Source organism: Cupressus sempervirens, chromosome 10 (genome assembly GCF_028749045.1).
Source record: "Cupressus sempervirens isolate cs-2001-9-10 chromosome 10, ASM2874904v1, whole genome shotgun sequence".
NCBI classification, from domain to species: domain Eukaryota; kingdom Viridiplantae; phylum Streptophyta; class Pinopsida; order Cupressales; family Cupressaceae; genus Cupressus; species Cupressus sempervirens.
This window is the reverse complement of record NC_143127.1, coordinates 559,066,671-559,088,227: the sequence shown is the minus strand read 5'-3', so window position 1 is coordinate 559,088,227 and position 21,557 is coordinate 559,066,671.

The following is a 21,557-nucleotide window of genomic DNA, read 5'->3' as shown; positions in this document are numbered from 1 at the left end:
AAAAATTTGAAAGCAAGAAAAAGGTTAATCAGATAGCAGAAAGAAATTATGAAATTTACTACAAGATGGGCCAAACACTAAAATATTCACCATGAAAACAAAGCCCTATCTTTAAAAAAATATTTTCTTTAAAAAGAGATGTCAAGAATATGTACCTGACTAAGGAGGAAAATAGATACGTGGCCAAGGAGGAGCTTCACGTTGAATGGTAGCACAAACTGAAAGTTAGTAACTACAAATATAAAAAATGCCCAGAACATAAAAAATTACAAAAAGAAAAAGAATGAAGATGTCTGGAGTCTTCTATATAATAACAAAAACTATGTACTATTATTTTCATAATGAGAGTAGACATCCTCTCCTAAAATATAATGTTGAACACCATTTTTATCCAAGGAGTACATAACACACCACTCTGACTTGGAGTTTTCGTTACTTGAAGAATATGAACTCTGTATAATTCTATTTTGATGCGTTATTGAGAATGGAATCTCTGCAATAAATACAAACCCTTTATAAAAATATATAAGGCTATTGCAATACAATACAAATCCAATATTGATGTGATATGAACAGAAAAAATTCAAATAATATAAAAGACAAGAAAGCCATAAGGCAAAATGAGTCATAGAATATAATGGAGAAAGACAACTACACTAGTTTTACTTATCTCCAACCCAACCCAAAAAAACACCCAAGCTTTGTGAGTATTCCAAAAAGCAAGTATGAAATATAAAACAAGTGCAATATAATGGCTTGGTACTTTCCTTAGTTTTAATAGTTTTTAGTATAAATCTAATGTTAAAATAATATATTTATCATAGTATATAAAATATTTTAATTAATGCAAATCTTATATAGTTAAATTCTATTCATATATATCATATATACTATTATAAATAAATTATAATATAAAAATAAAAATATCTTAATAATAATATATAATAGTGTTTCTTAAAATATTATATAATATAAGTGTAGATTTTTTTTTTAAATATTTTAGTTAACTGAAAAAAATTAATTCTTAAAATAGAATATTGAAAGTATAAACATCTAAACTAACTTACTCACAAATAAAAATATTTAACTTCAATCCTGTGCATATAAGACTCAAAATGATTCACCCAATCAAATCATCAAAAAATATTTAATAGAAATTATGTAGTTAAAAAACTTGCATCTAACTATATGCATTTTATAATTAAATTTGAAAATGCTAAATTAAAACTCGTAAAAACAATAAGTTTTAATTACGAGTTAGGCATGAAATGCAATGCACAATAAAATGCATATATGGCTCCTCAATGAAATGCATTTATGGTAGAAGTTTAATGAATATAATGCAACCACTAAGGCCAAATTAAATGCGCGTCCTTTATTTAAGCCACTTTCCTTTCAAATAGCAATAAAAGAATTTCAATGGATTTTTAAAAATGTTTAAATCACTAGCAAAAATAGTAATAACCAATAAAAAAAAGCATTTAAATGTGAAAAATATGTATTTTAATAATAATATTAAGAGACATTTAACATTTGGTAATATTTTTCAGGTTTTTGAAAAAAGTAATAATAGTATAAACAGGGAAAAAACTATAGTCTCCTGGCAGGGACTAAAATGTTTATGAGCATTTGGATAGATTAAGGAGTGGCAAAGCAGGGAGATCAAACGAGCCTATCAATTGGTATCATCATTATCATTTATATTATGTAGGGTTTTACACGTGAAAATCATTTTACTTTAGGTGTGTTATATGTACAAGTTTAAATGTATTTTAAATATATTGTTAATTTTTTATCTTTTGCATCATGGTTTCTATCATGGTTAAGAGTTTACTTGTAAAGATTGCCCCTGCAAAATAAATGCCACATCAGCAATCTCCATAATATGCGAAAAAATCAACGAGGTTCAAAGTATTTTGAATATTGACTAGTCAACATTAGTTGATTAACTGTCATTAACTTAAACAAATGATACATGTACTTATATATTCTTATATACTCAAGTTTAAAAGAAACCATAATTTTGTTACTAGATACCAGATACCAGGTGGTATAACCATGAGGACCAAGTTGAAAAGAGCTCCAAAACTTGTCTAAGAACACAAGGGCGAGAATATTGTAGGAGTGCTTTACTACCCTACCACGAAGTTGTTAAGCTTCCCTGGAATCTTTCCTGACATGAAAGATACCTAGCTCGGCATCAAGGAAGACTAACTTGGTAAAACCAAGAGAAGTAATGGAATTGTGCAATACATTATTTATAGCATATTCATAAAATCTCCACCAACTCCGAAAGGTAACACAATGCACTCATGCATCAAAAAAGAAAATGAACACATTCACAGTTTCTCAATATGCACTATCTACACATTGGCATTTCCATAAGTTATTTCAAATAAATTATGTGTTCTGTAAGAGTTATCATAATACACATTCATAGCATGTGAAATATTTAAGTTGCATGATAATTTCTGAGTAGTATCCCACCATAAATCTCAAGCCTCTCATAAAATTCTTGGACAATAATAAGAAAGATTTGAATATCATTATTCCAAAGTAAAATGTATGCAACATTTATGCATTAACCAAAAATATAGTCATAGACATTCATTGTTCATCAACTTAAACTTAATATAATAGATTACAATATGCCCAAAATTAAGTTGTCAGATAAATGCATCTTTATTCTAATGGCATCTCACTAATTTGGTATAGTATATGTCTGATCATTCACAAATAAACGATTAAAGTATTGGCTCAAGATTATACAACAGCAGGGTAACCACTCAAGAAAAGAAAATTTGGAAGAATGGTTATTACGTTTCAAGACAAAACTAAATTCAGTCCAATCAAGTAGTCAAGAACATCACATGTTCAATAAGATTTTTATGGTGGGTAAGTTTCATTTCAATTTGTGATCAATCATAGTATATTTGTCTTGACTATGTTAATAAGTAAGGAGCACTTTTTGAATAATCAACAACCTGACATTCAAAACCACAAGAAAAGTGGTAGAATAAATCTCCTACGTTTACAGTTTAAGGAGTCAATGATTTGAATGAAATCTAAGTTTCAAGTATTTCCCATCAAAATTTAAGTAACTATGGTGAGTATAAGTATGGAATAAAATTATTGCTAAATTTCACCTATAGAATTCACTCACCAATGAAAACCATCTTTATCTAGCACATATGAGACTACAACTGCTCAATGGTCCTATTCTTGCATTAGTATCCACAAATTAGTGAAGACATTCAACCATACACCAGTATCTAAGAAGGTTGAAATGATCACCACCCTATTGATCACAATAGGCGAGGAAAATGAAGCTTTGTGAATCACTTTGATAGTATGTCTTAAGATAATAAGATTTCACAGTTTAGGTTAATGCACAAATTTTTCTCTTATCGGAATGACATATGATCTTAGAAGATAAAAAGAAAACTAGTTACTCCTGTCATTTACAGATATCCACCCATCTATATCGAGCGACAATGAAGAAATCAACAACTTAAGAGACATGCTTACATAGGTCAATCTTAAAGACTGTTCTCCAAATCATAGAATGAATGAGACTGATAATTTGGTTTCCACGTTATTCAAGTGGGTTAACACACTAGGTGACTATCAGATAGTTTTCTTTTATATGTATTTGAATCTTTTTTGGATCATCTACTTCTGATGATAATGCCTTAGAAACTACTATCAAATGCAACGTTAGATATACAAGCTATTAAAGCATTGAGAATGTAGACTTTTTTTTGGGAAAAATAAATGAAAAGAACACAACATGATCGATTTTTAAACTTAACTGGTGAATGTTTCCACAATATTCAAGAAGCAGAAAGTAAGAAAGGGCACCTATTTTGGTAGCTCACTATCATTTCCTTCAATTATGTCACAAGCATTGCCACCTTCCACTTTCCTTCCTATGCAACCCTAATTTTAAGTTGAATCTATATTTGATACCTCAGAGTTACTGGAAGAGGAGTTTGGAACTACTGGTAAAGAAGAAGAATTAGATACAAAGCTTGAATTTGTTGACACCATAGTTGATGAAATTTGGGATGAAGAAGATAAATCTTTCTCGCTCTCTTTTCCAAGGGCTTCACGGGCAGCTTTTTCCCTCACTAGTTTAGCCCTTTCTAGCACTTCTTCTTGAAAACCACAAGTTTGCTTTTGTTGTTCTACTTGCAACCTGCCAATCTCACTCAAGAACTCTCCAACAGCTGCCCCTATCCACTCATTAAGTGCTTCAACAAAAGCCTTTCCAAAAAAAAAGAGCATCAAGAATAGCTTTGCCACTGTTGTTACCTGGTGGAGGATTTCTATTGCATTTTGTTCCCAAGTTGAAACCCCTTTTATGCTTGTATCATTGAAAAACTCTTTTGGAAGGGGAAGACCTTGCCAGGCACAGAGGATTGTTATAGACTTTGCCAAAATTAGTTGAATCGTTGATAGTTCTTTTGGGTTTTGTGCAGACGTCCACAACATTTGAATGTGTCCAATGCTCATGACAGGTTTCTTTAGTCCCATTCGAGCAAACACTGAGATTGATAGTAGAAGATATAGAAACCCATCTCCAAGAATGCATTATGAAGGTCATTCAGTTTTGCAGAAAGAAGAGGAAATGAGTTAAACAACATGGCCATTTTCATTGGCCCATGGAAAAACAAAGGTATAGAGGCAATGTAGCAGAGAATAATGAGAAAGGAAGCAGATTAGGGATGTAATAGAAAACATCCATAAAACTTAAAAAAAACTTCCCAAGATTAGTTGCGATTTAACAAGGTGCATAACTGACCCAACTGATTCGACACATATATCCAAAAACTTAACATTTTCTTTCCTAATTAATGACTTTTCCATTAATGAAATTTCTAACGAAATTTCAACAAAAATCACGTGGCATGCTATTTCCATTTTGTATGGTTTGTGAACAAATGGGTTGAAATTGATGGACCAACAATAAGAATCTAACTCATAGCGGTTGTAGAAATACGAAATATTAGGCTAATGTGTAGGCATATCTAAAATAAAGGCATCAGCATCCTTGGAGTCATCTTCCCTCCTTGAATAAGGAAATTCTCAACCCTTACACATACATTTGTACACTCAAATTGTGCAGTTCTCTAAACCATTCTATCCAAAGTATTGCATAGATTGAGAAGTTTGGATGTTGGCCCAAAGCTCCCTAGTCATGGAGTGTGAAGGGATACAACGAGTAATAAGATGGCTCTTAGCTAAGCCTAAGGAATGCAGCCCCTTGTGAATAAACCATGAAATCTGAGATTCTAAGACAAGAGCAAGAATGTTAGTGTCCAACAATTTCCATGGAATACAATGCACCAATGCAACTAGCTAAACGAGATACAAAGAATGCAACTAAACTTAGCAATATGAGAGTGTTACAAATCCTTCTAATTATGTTATGTGACCTATTCTATTTCACAAAAGAAACTAAGCTAATGCACTATGAAACTATGCTAGTATGCTTATGCAAGAATGAGAGAGAGAATATAAGTTCTCCACAAATGCTCCAAGAAACCTATAGAAAAACTTTAAGCATAACAATAATCTGAATTCGGATCCTTAGGTGAGGGGAGATTTCTCCCTTTTAAGGATGTACAGATGGTAGGGATTATAATCTAAAGGCATATTATCAAAGGTGGGGGTGAATTTTAGCATGATCCATGTGAAAGATTGTTTCCACTAATGAGAAAGAGTTGACTTTTGCATCTCCATGTGAGACAAAAAGTATTTTCTTTTATTTTTAAATTGGGGAAAATGTTTTATGTGTGCAACTTAGGGTAATGGGGTAAAATGGGTCTTTTATTTAATTAAAGGGGGACATGTTCCTTTTAATTAAATATGAACTTAGGATACAGTGGTCAAACTATAGAATAAAATCAAATAAATTGATTTTAAAGATTTGTTCTAGGAAAATAATTAAATAATTTAGCCCAAGTGTTGAGAAGGGGGATAATAGTATAGTTGACCATTTTTGGGTGATTACATTTTTCCCTCTTTGACTAATGTGTGATCAATCTAGGGACACATTATGTCAAAGAATGAAGAAGTTGAGTAGGCAAAAGCACATAAAGAGATCTAGTTCTAAGAATGGAATGTAGAGCAAGATAGCAAGTCCTAAATACATAGCCTAGTAGCGATAGTACTGAGCACTTAGGAGAGAAAGAGGATATCAGAACTCAAGAAGAGTACTAACATCAAGTGAAGCAAATAGATTAAGAGCAAATGGAAAGGTCAAGCATATGCTCTTAAGAAATAGATAACCATAGCAGAAAAGCAATTTATGGTAATAATAGAATATTCTTGCCCCCTCGAGTTCAAAATTGATATGAGGTATAAGGGATACAAAAATGAGAAAGATATGATCGAATTGAGATAAAGCAAGGTTCATGATGACCGATATGTGATTAAAATTCAAGAGTGACCACGAAGAAGTGATAAAATGCCCTAGTGTGACTAAAGTTGACCAAGAAGCACAAAGCATTAGAATTAGGTTAAATCGAGGAGAAAGATGATGTGGAAGCAAAATGAAGTGAACTATAGTGGGTAAGAAGTGTAGAAATAATGAAGAAATGAAGAAATGATGATGCCTCAATGAGATTCAAAGATTAGGCCTTAAAGGGTCAGCTAATTGTATAGAATAAGTAAGAAATTTTAATATGTGATTTTGACCTTCAAGATAAACATAGATTTTGATTTTGATCTTGAAAATGGATCTAGGATGTCAAAATTAGCTAGGAGAGAAATTTTCACACAATTCTAAGGAATTCAAAAATTAGGTCAAAAGAGGTCCAAAAGGGTATTTAGATATGATGATGAGATTAACCCCTTGTTATGACAGGAATAGAAGCATTAAGTTGATGTGATTGAGAGGAAGCAAGAGAAGGTGAATGTAGTTAGCTAACGTATCCATGAAAGATGAAGAAAGAGCTCTCTCAACATATAAGATGCAAAAGCTAAGCTAAAATGAACCTAAAATGCAAACTATTATGCAAAAGGTTTAATCATAAGGAACACATAACTTTGAGACTCTAATTTTTTCATCGAGCATTATTAGGGACATCAAAAGTGTTGGAAGCATGAATGTTGATGATATTCCTATGGGGGAGTATTGTAGAAACATGATTAGATCATTATCATGATGATATTTTACATTCATGACTATGTTTGTCATTGATGTCGACATAGCAATTTTTTGTGGTATCTGACAGAAAAACAACGGAAAGATCAAGTTGGTATGGATAGATAGTTGACCATTTTCACTAAGAGAGCTTAAAGGGAGATACTACTAAGTGTCTAGTATAAGCAACTAACCTTGGAAGCATAAGATATTAAGTATGGAAGAAGTTATGCAAGTTTTAGTAAACACTGGTATGAGATAGACTTTAAAGAGGCATGTTCTAGTAAACTTGTTATATCTCTTAGAAAATTTTTTATTCTGAGAAGCCAAAGTTAAAGATGTGAAGAAGACATTCTAGAGATGGCATAGCTAAGCTTTCTCATCATAATGATACGTGTACGAAAAGTTATTCAAGTTACAAGGAGGAAGATAAATGTTATTGCTAAGTGTAATGTGTTCTTAATGTGGTTCTATAATGATTAATTAAGAAGTTACAATAGCCGACTCAAGGAATTTTTGTATCGATTCAGTATAAAGGAAGGACATTTTCCTTTATCTTGGTATGGGAGAAGTGAATGATTGTAAGCAACACAAAGAGTGGAATGCGAAGATAAGCAAAGTAGATCGAAGGTGAAGGAAATTTCATTACTGAGGTTTTATTTTGTGATCTGAAGTTTGATACTTGGATTTGAGGTTCATGACCTGGTCTACAAGGTCAGACAGTGATTGGTTCAGTTGACAGGATAGAGGAAAGAAGTCAAAGTATAATACATACAATTATTCTGCAAGGAATAGTTGAGAGATTAGTTGGACAGTGAGTTTGGTGATCTTGCCCCATAAATTGTTTGGATAGTGGGTCCTTCTATCTTCTACACCTCCTAAAAGGGTTGGAATCTTCTAACAAGGATTCAAAGTCTCCTAACACGGACTTATATGTACTAAATGTTGTAATAGATTCCTAACAGGGTCCATCCTCTAATAAGGAATATTTATATTAGTACATCATCTTGTGGGCATCATTCCCACTAAGGTTTTCCCTCTAATCAAGGCTTTCCATAGTTCACATATCTATGTACTTGTGTATGTGCATCTTTATATGGTTGTTGTTTACTTTGGTTGAATGGTTAAGATTAGTTAAGGTGGATAAATGTTTTAATTATTGGATAACTGATTCACCCCCTACACCCCCCCACCCCCCCTCCTCTCAATTATCTTGGTGGACTATTATTTCTAACAATTGGTATCAGAGCATCAGGTCCTTGAAGATAATTTTTAAAAACTTTGGGAGATCCATGGTGAACATATTTAGAAAAGGATAGTCTGAAATTTGACAGAACAAATTATGATAGTTGGAAGGAAAAGATGAAGACACATCTATTGTGTATGACTCCAGGATATTGGATTTTGACAAAATTAGAAAAGACAGTCATTGCTAGAAAAAGATTTGGAAACTTGCATTGAGGAAGAAAGGGAAATCTTCGTGTGTGACAGAGAGCTAAAGAAGAACTATTGTCTGCACTTCCTAAAATTGAGTACAACCAGGTAAAGTCACTTGTTACTTCTCATATGATTTGGAAAGCTTTGGAAAGTAGTTTTTAAGGTGATGAACATTCTAAGAAATTGAGGTTACAAAGCTAGATTTGTGCATTTCAAGATGCTAAAATGATGGAAGATGAATCTATAAGGACATATGTAGGCAGGATATCAAAAATTACTATAGATATTAAATCTCAAGGAGGAACCAAAGAAGATGATTTGGTGATATGGAAGATATTGAAAAGCTTAACGCCACCATTTAAGTTAGCAGTTCAAATGATACAATTGTTGATCTCTTGTACCAAAGATTTCACAAAGGAAACACTACTTGGAAGACTTGAAGTAGTTGAGAATGAGTTTATACAATCCAGAGAATTGACCAAAATAGAAACAACTTTCAATGCCTTGAATATTCGACCTAGTTTATCAAGGAGCACTAGTGCTAGAGGAGACTTTGCTAGCAGTAGCAAATCTGATGAGGACAAAAAGATAGAAGAAGGAGTAACTCTTCTGGTAAGAAGAGAAAAGGACGGTAAGAAAATCTTAAAATGTTAGACTTGTAATGAATTTGGTCATTATGCATTGAAGTGTCCTTAAAGAGAGAAAAAGTATAGAGGAAATTTCAAATCTAGAAGAGATAGAGAATGTTTGTAGGCAAATGAAGAAAATGATTATGATGAATAAGCAAATAAGTGCTAGTGATGATGAAATTGGAGTTGTAGCTATTAAAAAAGAAAGTCCAGAGAAAATGGCTTTGGTATCACAGGTTGAAAAGAAATTTGATTAGATAATTGATAGTGGTTGTTCACATCATATCACTAGTAATATGAACAAATTTGTTAACTTCAAAATTCATGGTGGAGGCTTGCTAGAGTTTGAAACAATGCAACATGCCAAGTTAAAGGTAATGGATCTATAACTCTTGATGGTAAGACTAACACTGAGGATATATATTTTGTTGATGGTTCGAAGCACAATCTTTTGAGCATTGGACAACTAGTGGATAAAGGTTATTAGTTGCAATTGATAGAGAAGACATGTATGATCAGAGACAAAGATGGAAAGGTAATTGGAACATGAACTAGAACTAGAGGTTATGTATTTCAGTTGAATCCTATTGAAATGACATGTTTGGTTGCAAAGGTAGATGATAGTTGGTTATGGCATAAGAGATTTTTGTCATATAAACTTTGACAACATTGTAAAGACTAGTAGTATGTTTGCAGTTAGAGATTTGCCTGAGATTGTAAAGCCTACTAACATAATTTGCAAGGAATTTGTATTGGCAAAGCATAACATAACTTCTTTTCCCAGCAAGAAGTTTACTACTACAACAAAATTGGAGATTATACATACAGATCTTAGTGGTCCTATGAAGACTAAAGGATTCTATGGTGAAAGGTATTTCATGATTTTAGTTGATGACTTGTCTAGAATGATGTGGGTTCCATTTCTTAAAGAAAAATCAGAGGCATTTGATAAGTTCAAGATATTTAAGAATAGAGTTGAGAATGAATCAAGTATGAAGTTAAATGTTTAAGATCAGATAGAGGAGGGGAATTTACCTCAAATGATTTTAACATCTTTTGTGAAGCAAATCAAATCAAAAGGCAGTTATTAGCTTCGAGAACCCTTGAACAGAATGGCATTGCAAAGAGAAGAAATAGATTAGTAATAGAAGTAGCAAGAGCTATGTTAGCTGAGAATGATGTATCCAAGATGTTATAGAGAGAAGCTGTAAATACAAAAGTCTACACTATGAACATAATGCAAGTCAGGAAAGACACAAACAAGACCCCTTATGAACTATGGTTTGGTCACTCACCTATGGTCAAGTATTTCAGAATTTTTGGTTGTAAGTGCTATATCATAAGAGATGATGATATTGATAAGTTTAATGCTAGAAGTGATGAAGGTATGTTTCTTGGTTATTCATTGAAAAGAAAGGCTTATAAATGTTATAATCTAAGAACTAAGACTATTATGAAAAAGTGCAAATGTGAGAGTTGATGAGAAATTCAAGATACAAGAAAGAATAGTTTCTTACAATTCAAATGATGAGAATGTTGTTACTAAACCAAGGAATGATGAAGTATTCTTTGAGACTAACAATGATTTGTAGAATGAAGGAGAGCCAAGGCAGGAACAAAGCTCAAAACCTTCAACAGAGCTAAGAGTTGAGATAACAACTCCTACTTTGGGTAAAAGTATGGCAAAGAATCATCCACCTGAGCAAATCATCGAAAGCAGAGATAAAGGTGTGATGGAAAAAAGTAGAATCAATGAAGAACTATGTTTGATATCTCAAGTTGAACCAAAGAATACAGATGTAGCATGTAAAGATGACTATTGGAAACAAGCTATGAAAGAGGAATGGGATTAGATAGTAAAGAATGAGACATGGGAATTGGTCTCCAAACCAGTAGACAAGAATGTAATAGGAACAAAATGGGTATTCAAGAACAAGGTGAATGAAGAAGGTGAAGTTGTGAGGAAAAAAGCAAGACTAGTATGTAAAGTTTACTCACAACAAGAAGGAATAGACTATGATGAGACCTATGCTCCTGTGGTAAGAATAGAAGTTGTAAGGTTATTCTTAGCATATGCAATATATAAGAGATTCAAAGTATATCAGCTGGATGTCAAGTCAACATTTCTAAATAGAGAACTTGAAGAAGAGGTATACATAGAACAATCTGAAGGTTGTCTTTTGACAGATGAAAAGGACATAATATGTAGATTGAAGAAAGCACTGTATGACTTGAAGCAAGCACCCAGAACCTAGTATGCAAGGTTGGACAAGCATTTGACAAAGCTCTGATATAACAAAGGTATTCAGATAGTCATCTATATTGGAAAGAAATTGATGATGGATTAATGATCTTAGTAATATTTGTTGATGATATCATATTTGGAGGAAATGATGATGAAAGTGACAAGTCTGTAGAAGAAATGAAGAAGGAATTTTAAATGAGCATGATAGAAGAAATGATTTATTTTCTAGGATTACAAATTTTGCAAGACAAAGAAGGAATCTTTATTTCTTAGACTAAGTATTTGAAAGATTTACTTAAAAGGTTTGGTTTGGAAACATGTAAACCCATTGGAACACCTATGGTAACTAGACACAAGTTATCTACAAAGGATGAGACACCTACTATTGAACAAGAGAAGTACAAATCTATGATCAGAAGATTGCAATATATGACTCACACAAGGCTGGATATAGCAAACGCAGTTGGAATTGTTGCAAGTTTTCATGATGACCCCAATGAAGCACACTATGCAGCAGTTAAAATGATATGTAGATATCTAAAAGGAACACCAAATTTTGGATTGTGGTATGATAGATCTAATGATTTCACTCTATATGCTTATAGTAATGTTGATTGGGCAGGTAGTATGGATGACAGAAAGAGCACTAGTGGTGGAGCCTTTTTTCATGGAGGAAGATTGGCTTCTTAGCTAAGCAAGAAGCAGGATTGTACCTCACAAAGTACACTAGAAGCAAAATATGTTGCAGTAGTAAAAAATTGTAATTAAATTTTTTGGATGAAGTAGATGCTGAAGGATATAAGGATAGAATTGAGTGAACTTGTTGTCATACATTATAACAACATAAGCACAATAAATATGTCTAAGAATCTAGTGTTGTATTATAAGACTAAGCACATTTCTATCAAGTATCACATGTTGAGAGAAAAAGTTGTAGAAAAGGAAATTAGATTGGAGTATGTAAGCACTAAAGAGAAAATTGTAGATATTTTCACTAAGCCTCTTCCCAAAGAGACTTTTGAGTATTTGCAAGGTATGTTATGGGTTATGCCTCCTTCCTACATTAGAGTAGATGATGCAAGAGTGCATCAGTCCAGTATAACATAGCACTATTGTTTTTCTAGATTGAATGTTGATGCTTCCTATATGGGGGAGTATCTTTGATGGATAGACTCATCTAGGACTCTTGTTGGATGTTGTTTTAACAGTGTCTTTGGACACTTGAGCATGTCAGGGACAGTTTTTGCAGAGATTGTTTGTTGTTAAAACCTTTGACATTGATGTCAATGGGGGAGAAGTTTAGCATGAAAAGAAGTTTGGAAATAGTTTGGTAGAAGAGAAACAGTTGAGAAAAAGTACAGCAAGATAAGTACAGTGTGAAAGACAGTTTAGCATGGAAAATGGTTTGGGAGAAGTACAACATGGAAGAATGATTGATGAAGAGGATTTGAAAAGAAAGGTTAACAGTCTTTTGCCATTGGTATTCTTGGAACTAGATGTTTTTCATCTACGTTGCCATCAATGTCAAAGGGGGAGATTGTTGGAAGCATGAATGTTGATGATATTTCTATGAGGAAGTATTGTAGAAGCATGATTAGATCATTATCATGATGATATGTTACATTCATGATTGTGTTTGTCATTGATGTCAACATAGTAGTTTTTTGTGGTCTCTAACAAAAGAACAAACAAATAGATCAAGTTGGTACAAATAGATAGTTGAGCATTTTCATTAAGCGAGCTTAAAGGGAGATACTACTAAGTTTCTAGTATATGCAGCTAACCACAAAAACATAAGATATTAATTTTGGAAGAAGTTATGCAAGTTTCGGTAAAGACTGTTCTGAGATAGACTTTACAGACACATGTTCTAGTAAACTTGTTATATCTCTTAGCAGATTTGTTATTCTGAGAAGCCGAAGTTAAATATGTGAAGAATACATTCTAGAGATGATGTAACTAAGCTCACTCATCATAATGATATGTGTATAGAAAGTTATTCAAGTTACAAGGTGGAAGATTAATGTTATCACTAAGTGTAACGTGTTCTTAATGTGGTCCTATAATAATTAATTGAGAAGGTGTAATAGCCAACTCAGGAAATTATTTTATGGATTCAGTATAAAGGAAGGACATTTTCCTTTATCATTGTATGGGAGGAGTGAATGATTGTAAGCAACACAAAGAGTGGAATGTGAAGATAAGTAAACCAGAGCGAAGGTGAAGGAAACTTCATTGCCAAGGTTTTATTATGTGATCTGAAGTTTGATACTTGCATTTGAGGTCCGTGACTTGGTCTACAAGGTCAGAGAGTGATTGGTTCGGTTGACAAGACAAAGGAAAAAAGTTAAAATACAATACATACAATTATTCTGCAAGGAATATATGAGAGATCAATTGGACAGTGAGTTCGGTGATTTTTCCCTAGAAGTTGTTTGGATAGTGGGTCCTTTTGTCTTCTACAACTCCTAATAGGGTTGGCACATCTTCTAAGAGGGTTGGAATCTTCTAACAAGGATTCAAAGTCTCCTAGCTAGGACTCATATGTACTAAATGTTGTAATAGACTCCTAACAAGGTCCATCCTCTAATGAGGAATATTTATATTAGTACATCATCTTGTGGGCATCATTCCCACTGGGGTTTTCCCTCTGATCAAGGGTTTCCCTAGTTAACATATTTGGTGTAATTGTGTATTTACATATTTGTATGGTTATTATTTACTTTGGTTGAATGGTTAAGATTATTTAAGGTGGATAAATATTTTAACTATTCGATAATTGATTCACCCCCCACCCCCTCTCAGTTATCTTGGTGGACTATTGTTTCTAATAGAAAGATCATACAATGCTCACTAGTATAACTATGAGAATATTACTATGACCTATATTGGGTAGATATGTGGGAATCCAACCTGAGCATCAAAGATATGTAGGTCTAGATGACTAATGCAGTTAGACTCCATAAGTTTAGTATATAAAGATTACACTTGTATCAAGGCATAAGTGCTAGGATAACACGGAGTGTAGTCTTGTGAAAACATACAAGGATTATACACTATCTACCCAAAATGTCAAGTAGGACAAGCATTAATTCTCATGACACTTTAGATTAACAAGGTATACCCACAAGAAAAAAACAAGTAAAACATGTCCCATGCTCCTAATCTTCTAGTCCATGACATCCTTGAGAGACTATAAGTGAGGGAACACTTAGCAAAGAAATCGTCATAAACAACACACAAAGAAAATAAAATCAATCAAGTATTGGAACGTTTAATGTTTAAGTGTGTGTGTGTGTGTGTGTGTAAGTTGCATGACCATTTCAAGACTCACATCTAATAGTGAGAAATATTGTGGCATCTTAGACTGTAACTAAGGTATCCGAAAAGTGTTAAGAAACACTCAATGTCAAGGGAAAGTGCTAAGAAACATTGTTTAGACCAGTTTCCCATAGAGAAACCAATGCGTAAGAAGACCCTGATAAGCTAAATAGTTGTGCCCCCTAGACCTAGACAAGAGTTGATTCTAATCTAGCCAAGGCAAAGTGAAGCACGAGCGAGTGCAAAGCAAGATTGATAGACATAGGTGGAAGGGTCTCATGTAGCGCATGTTTCTAGGTTTTTGCCACTTGGAAATTTTTTCAAAACTTTTTATAATTTTGTTATATTTTTTGGTTTTTTAAAATTTTTTGTGATGCATCAAAATGCCCATTGCTAGGTTTTCACTAGGATGATCATTTTTTCATGACATTGTCTAATTTTTAGTATTTTAATTTTCAATATCATATGTGATTTTTTTGGATTTTTTAGAATGATTTAGAGATTACTAGTGTACACTTGATTTGTGTCACACTCTAAACCTTTCTATCCAAACAATTCCATGAGTTGGAATGTTTGGATGCTGCCTTAGAGCTCCCTATCCATGGAGTGCAAGAGAGTATATTTTAAGAATAAGAAATCTCTCATATGAGCCTTAGAGATACTCTTCTTGCTAGTAAACCATGCAATGGGAGGTTCCAAAGACAAGATGCAAGAATGCAAATGTCCCAAGGAGTTCCTCAAGGATGCAATGCAAATGAAGATTAAGCTAGAATGAAATGTAAAGTGGAGCTATGCTAAGCATGTATGAGAGTGTTGCAATCCAAATATTAGACTATATGATTTAAGCTACATGTAAAAATGAAAGGTAAGTTAAGCTAGAATGCCATGAATGAGAGAATGTAGACAAGAAAGAGAAGTTCTCCACAAAGCTCCAAAGAAACTTATTAGAAAACCTGGAGCATAACAATATTCAAAAAATGAGGATTGAGGGGGAAAGCTCTCTCCCTTTTAAAGATGTATGGACGGTAGAGATCAAGATGAAGATGGTAGATGATCAACGGTGGAATTCAAAAAGAGGAGTGATCCATGTGCACACACAAGTCAACCAATAGAATATAAGTTGACTTGTCATATAAGAAAAAAGTCACAAAGCCTTTTCTTTTAATTGCAAAATAGAAAAAGGACTTTATGTGTGCACTTTAAGTGGGTTAGAAGAATGGGGTCTTTTATTTAATTAAAAGGGGACATGTTCTCTTAATCAAATAATGAACTTAGGATAGCATAGTCAAACTATAGGTTATAATCAAATAAATTGATTATTAGCAATTTGGTCTAGGTAAATGATTAAATTAATTTAGCCAAAATGTTGAAAAGGGGGCTAATAGTCTAGATGACCATTTTTAGTTGATTAGATTTGCCCCTCTTTGACTAATGCGTGATTGATCTGGGAACACATTATGTCAAAGAAAATAGAAAGCCAAGTAGGCGGTGATAGATATAGACGTCTAATTCCAAAGAATGAAATGCAAAAATAGATAGCAAGTCCTAAATGCACAGCCTGATAGCAGTTGTACTGAACATTAGGAAGATGATGATGTTAGAATTCAAGAAGAATGCTAACACTTAGCAAAGTCGATAGATCGAGAACAAGTGAGAAGATCAAACAAATGCTCCTAAGAAATAGATAGTTGTAACAATCATCAATAGAGTATATCTGCCCCCTCGGGATCGAAATTGAAATGAGGTAAGAGGAAGCAGAAAGTAGCTAGATATGAGAAAATTGAGAATATAGCAATGTCCAAGATGACAGATAGATGATTAGAGCCCAAGAATGACTATAAGAAAGTGATTAAATGCCCCAGTTTGACTTAGAGTTGACCATGAAGGACACAGCGTAAAATTAGGTCAAATCTAGTAGAAAGATGATTTTAGACATGAAATAGTGAATTGAAGTAGATATGAAGTATGGAAATGATGAAGAAATGAAGAAATGAAGATGCCCCAGTGATGATTCAGAGATTAGACCTCAAAAGGTCAGCTAATTGCTTAGAAGAAAGTAGAATTTTAAAAGACAGTTTTGACCATCAAGATGAACTCGAATTTGGATTTCGATCCTGAAAATGAATCTAGTATGTTGAATTATTTAAGAGGTCAAAACTTTATATAATGTGATGATAAGATAGAAAAAGAGATGAAGTGAAAGATTAAGAACATGAAAAGACATGAACAAGAAGAAAGTAAAGAAATATATGAAAGGAGTTAGCTAATATGTCCACAAAAAAGATGAAGAGAGAGCTCTCCCATATGCAAGAATGCAAGACTAATCTAGAAAATGAACTTAAAATGCAAGCTAATATGAAAAGTGGTTTACTAGCAAGAAGTGCATAACATTTAGACTCTTAATTTCATCATTGAGCATTTATTAGGGACATCATGAGATCATACAACCATCACTAGTATAGCTATGAGGATATTAATATGATCGATATCAGATAGGTATGTGGAAATCCAATCTAAGCATCAAAGACATGTAAGTCAAGATAACTACACAATTAGATTCCCTAAGTTTAATTTAGCAAGATTACACCTATATCAAGGCATAAGCGCCAGGATAAACCCTGAGTGCGATCTTGCAAAACAATCAAGGATGATACATTTGTAAGTCAATGTGTTGAATAGGACCAGCATAAATGCTAATATGTCCCATGCCCCCAGTCTTCTAGTCAATGACATCCTCGAAAGACTATTAGGGAGGGAACACATGGCAAAGAAATCATCATAGATAGCACACAAAGTAGATAAATATCAGCATAGCTTAGTCGTTTAAATGTTAAAGTGCGTGTGTGTAAGTCACTTGGCCATTTCTTCCAGACTTGATTCTGATAGTGAGAAATATCGCGACATCGGAGACCGTAGGTAAACTATCTGTAAAGTGTTGAAAAACACTTGATGTCAAAGTGGGGGAAGTGTTGAGAAACACTATTTTGTGAGTTGTCAAAGAAACCCTAATGAACAAGAATACCTCAATAGGCTAAGTAGCTATGCCCCCAAGATGAGGACAAGAAACAATTCCAAGCTAGGAAATGTGTAGCGAAGTGGATGATTGAGATTGATAGACATAGGTGCAAGGGTTTCAAGTAGCGCCTATTTCCAGGTTTTCACCAATTTGACAGATTTTTTTTGACATTTTCTGATTTTTAGGATTTTTTCAACATCCTATATGATTTTTTGGATTTTTTAGAAGGTTTTAGAGATTACTAGTTCTCAAGCAAGATCACATCATTTTCTCCTAATGTCTAGCAAGGTATAGGACATGATGGAGAAACAAGCCAGATGGATAAGCAAAGATGCATAGAAAGGAATGTGAAGCAAGTGAAAGTGATCCTCAAGAACTGACTCCTCAAGAGTACCCAAGCTAGGGAAAGAGGTGAAATAGTCATATGAAGCATATTTTCGATAAGAAATGGAAGTAATGAGAAAGATAGCATTTAGGATAAGCAATGAAGCCAACAAGTGAGATAGCATGAAGTGCGTAGTCCAAAAGAGTAGCCATGTCAAGAGACCTATGAGAACCATGTTTCATTTATTATGATCAAGACCAAGGGGTCAACTAGATAGTATAGTGATGGGATAGAGCAATAAAAATAAAGCTTAAGATGGAGGTTATGAGGGAATGAGAAAGCACAAATAGAGAATCTCGTGGATAAGATTGCCAATATGCAAAGATAGCTCAACATTGTCAAGATCAAAGATAGAAGAGGGGATGGATGGATGATGGAAGAATTACGCATGATGCCTGTTTGCCAGGTTTTCATCATGGTACTTATCTAAGGTGCCACAAGAAGAAGTTTTCACCATAGAATAAATTTATTTCTCTTTACTTTTGCTACCAAGGTGCCACAAGAAGTGGTTTTCACCAAAGCACATTTTCATTTTTATTTATTTTTTGCTTTTTTTTTTTTTTCTTTTTTCTTTTTTTTTTTTTGAATTTTTAGAAAGAGCTCAAGCTATTTGAATGTAGATAGTGCTCTTATAGAAAAGATAAGTCATGATAAGCCAAGACCATAGAAAGGTATGCTCAAAGATGTTGATAGGGTGATAAAAGAGAAATGGTAGTAGGAAGAGTATATGGAGGATAATAGTTCATGTATAGAAAGTTAGTGTAAGCTTTAGAGGATTTCATGAGGCTAGTTGAAATATTGGACAAGATCAACATTGACACACACCTTGAAGGGTATTGGAATGATGGAGTAATCATGGATGAAGTAGCTTGAGGTTTAGATGTATGAGGTGGTAGAAGAGATTTGGAAAAAAGTGGAGTGGAAGGCTTTGGAATATTTTTAGAAAGATTTTTGAAAGAAAATGAAATGGAAGCCTTTGGAAGCTTGAATGTCAACTTTGAAGTATTTTCAATATTCAAGTCTTTTAAAAGAGACTTGGGAATCCACATAGCTTTAGATTTTCCTCATTCTTTGGGTGCTTGAGAGTGCCTTTGTATAATGATGGGTTTAGGAACCCATATTTTCTTTGGTTTAGCTCTTTGAGTAGTGGACCTTTGCGGTCTCTTTTGTGCATTCTCCTTCTTAGCATTCACATGTCGGTTAGATGGGACATAGTGATCTTTCTTTTTCAATGGATTCTTATGTTTATTCTCACTTCAAAAGGACTTGGGATTTGTGGATGAATAAGGATGATATGACTAGTTTAGATGTATAGATGGGTGAAAATTCATCAAGGATGAGTGTCTTTGTTGATCTTGAGGTATTATAGGAGAGCTAGGGAATGAGCTAGGAGTGAATGTAGGAGATGTAGGAACATAAGGCCCCAATATGGATGGAAGGTTTGAATGCTTTAGCTTAGATGGATAAGGACCAAGGATAGATTTAGAAGATGCAAAGGGATAGTGGGAAGGGATATCAAAATCTTTAGAATGAGCAACATGGTCAAAGCCATCAATAGACTCATAAGTACCTTTGATAGGAACAACATTTTTAATAGAAGCACTTGAAGCTTGAGCACAATTTTGAAGTGGATATGGAGAAGTAGAACATGAGGGGATGCTTTGATCTTGACAAGTAGCTTTGGATAGCATATGAAGAGAACTTTTCTCATAATTTTTAGTAAGCTCAAGGGAGATAATGGAAGTGCTATCTTCATCATACTTAGGAGGTGGACAAGATATAGGATATGGAGGGGAAAAATCTTGAAAGAGATGAAAGGGTGCTTGATCTTGATCTTTCTTGACATTTATAGCTTTTTCTTTTTGAGAGTCCTCTTGACATGAAGCCACTTCTAAGGAAAAGGGAGAATGAAGAGTGAATGGAGTAGTGCTTGGATTAGGCATAGTAGTGCATGGAGGTTGAGGATATTTAGGATTAGTAGCATGGAAAAGGTTTGCAGCCAAGTGAAGGCTAGCTTGAGTTTCTTTTAGAGGTAGCCCTTTGAGGGTACACATATTGCATATGGAAAGCACTAGGTTTTTTGTTTGTTGGAGGCAAGTTGGAAAGATTTGAAGTGTTGGGAGATGCACGAGTGTTGGAAGAAGTGGAAGATGTAATGAAGCCACTACTAGACATAGGTTCATCAATGTAATCTTGCTCAAGACTAAGAAATGTGTTTTTATTTGTGTGATCAAGACTAAGAGGTTGAGTGGATAGAATAGAAATGTGATAGATCAATAAGAATGAAGTTGGATATGAAGGCTGTGAGTGAATGAGAAAGCATAATAGGGAATCTCATGGATAAGATAGCCAATATGGAAGGATAGCTTAACATTGTCAAGATCAAAGAGAGAAAAGGGTATAGGTGGAAGATGAAAGAATTATGCATGACACCTATTTACCAAGTTTTCATCATGGTACTTCTCTGAGGCGCCACAAGAAGTGGTTTTCACCATAGGATGAATTGATTTATTTTACTTTTGCTACCAATGTGCCTATTTCCAGGTTTTCACCAAGGCACATTGCTTTTCTCTTCTCTCTCTCTCTCTCTCTCTCTCTCTCTCTCTCTCTCTCTCTCTCTCTCTCTCTCTCTCTCTTTCTTTCTTCTTTTTTTGAATTTTTAGATAGACTAAAAAGTGCTTCTATTGGAAGGATAACTTATGATAGGCCAAGACCGTAAAAAGGTATGCGCAAAGATGTTGATAGGGTGATGGAAGAGAGATGGTAGTAGAAAACAAATATGGAGGATAAGAGTTCATACCTTGGAAAGCTAGAAGTAATATGGATAGTAGGTAAGTGTAGGACTGAAAGGGTTTCATAAGGGTGGGTGAGAAAATGGTGAAGATCAACATTGACACACACCTTGAAGGGTGATGTAATGATGGAGGAATCATTGATAAAATAGCTTGAGGTTTAGATGTATGAGGTAGTAGACAAATTTTGGAAGGAGACGAAGTGGAAGACTTTGAAATATTTTGAGGAAGATGTTTGGAAGGAAATGGAGTGGAAGCCTTTGGAATCTTGAATGTCAACTTTCTTCATTTTCAATATTAAAGTCTTTTAAAATAGACTTAGGAATCCATATAGCTTTATATTTTTCTTTTCCTTTGGAAGATTTAGAGCGTATTTATTCAATAATGGATATAGGAACCCATATTTTCTTTAATTTCACTTTTTGAATAGTGGACCTTTGTGATCTGATGAATATTTGTTCTTTTTGTCCATTTACATGTCGACTAGATGAGACATAATGATCCTTATTTGTAAATGGATTCTTGTTTTGATTCTTAATTTGATCATCCAAATTACTTCCAAAATACTTGGGACTTGTGAAT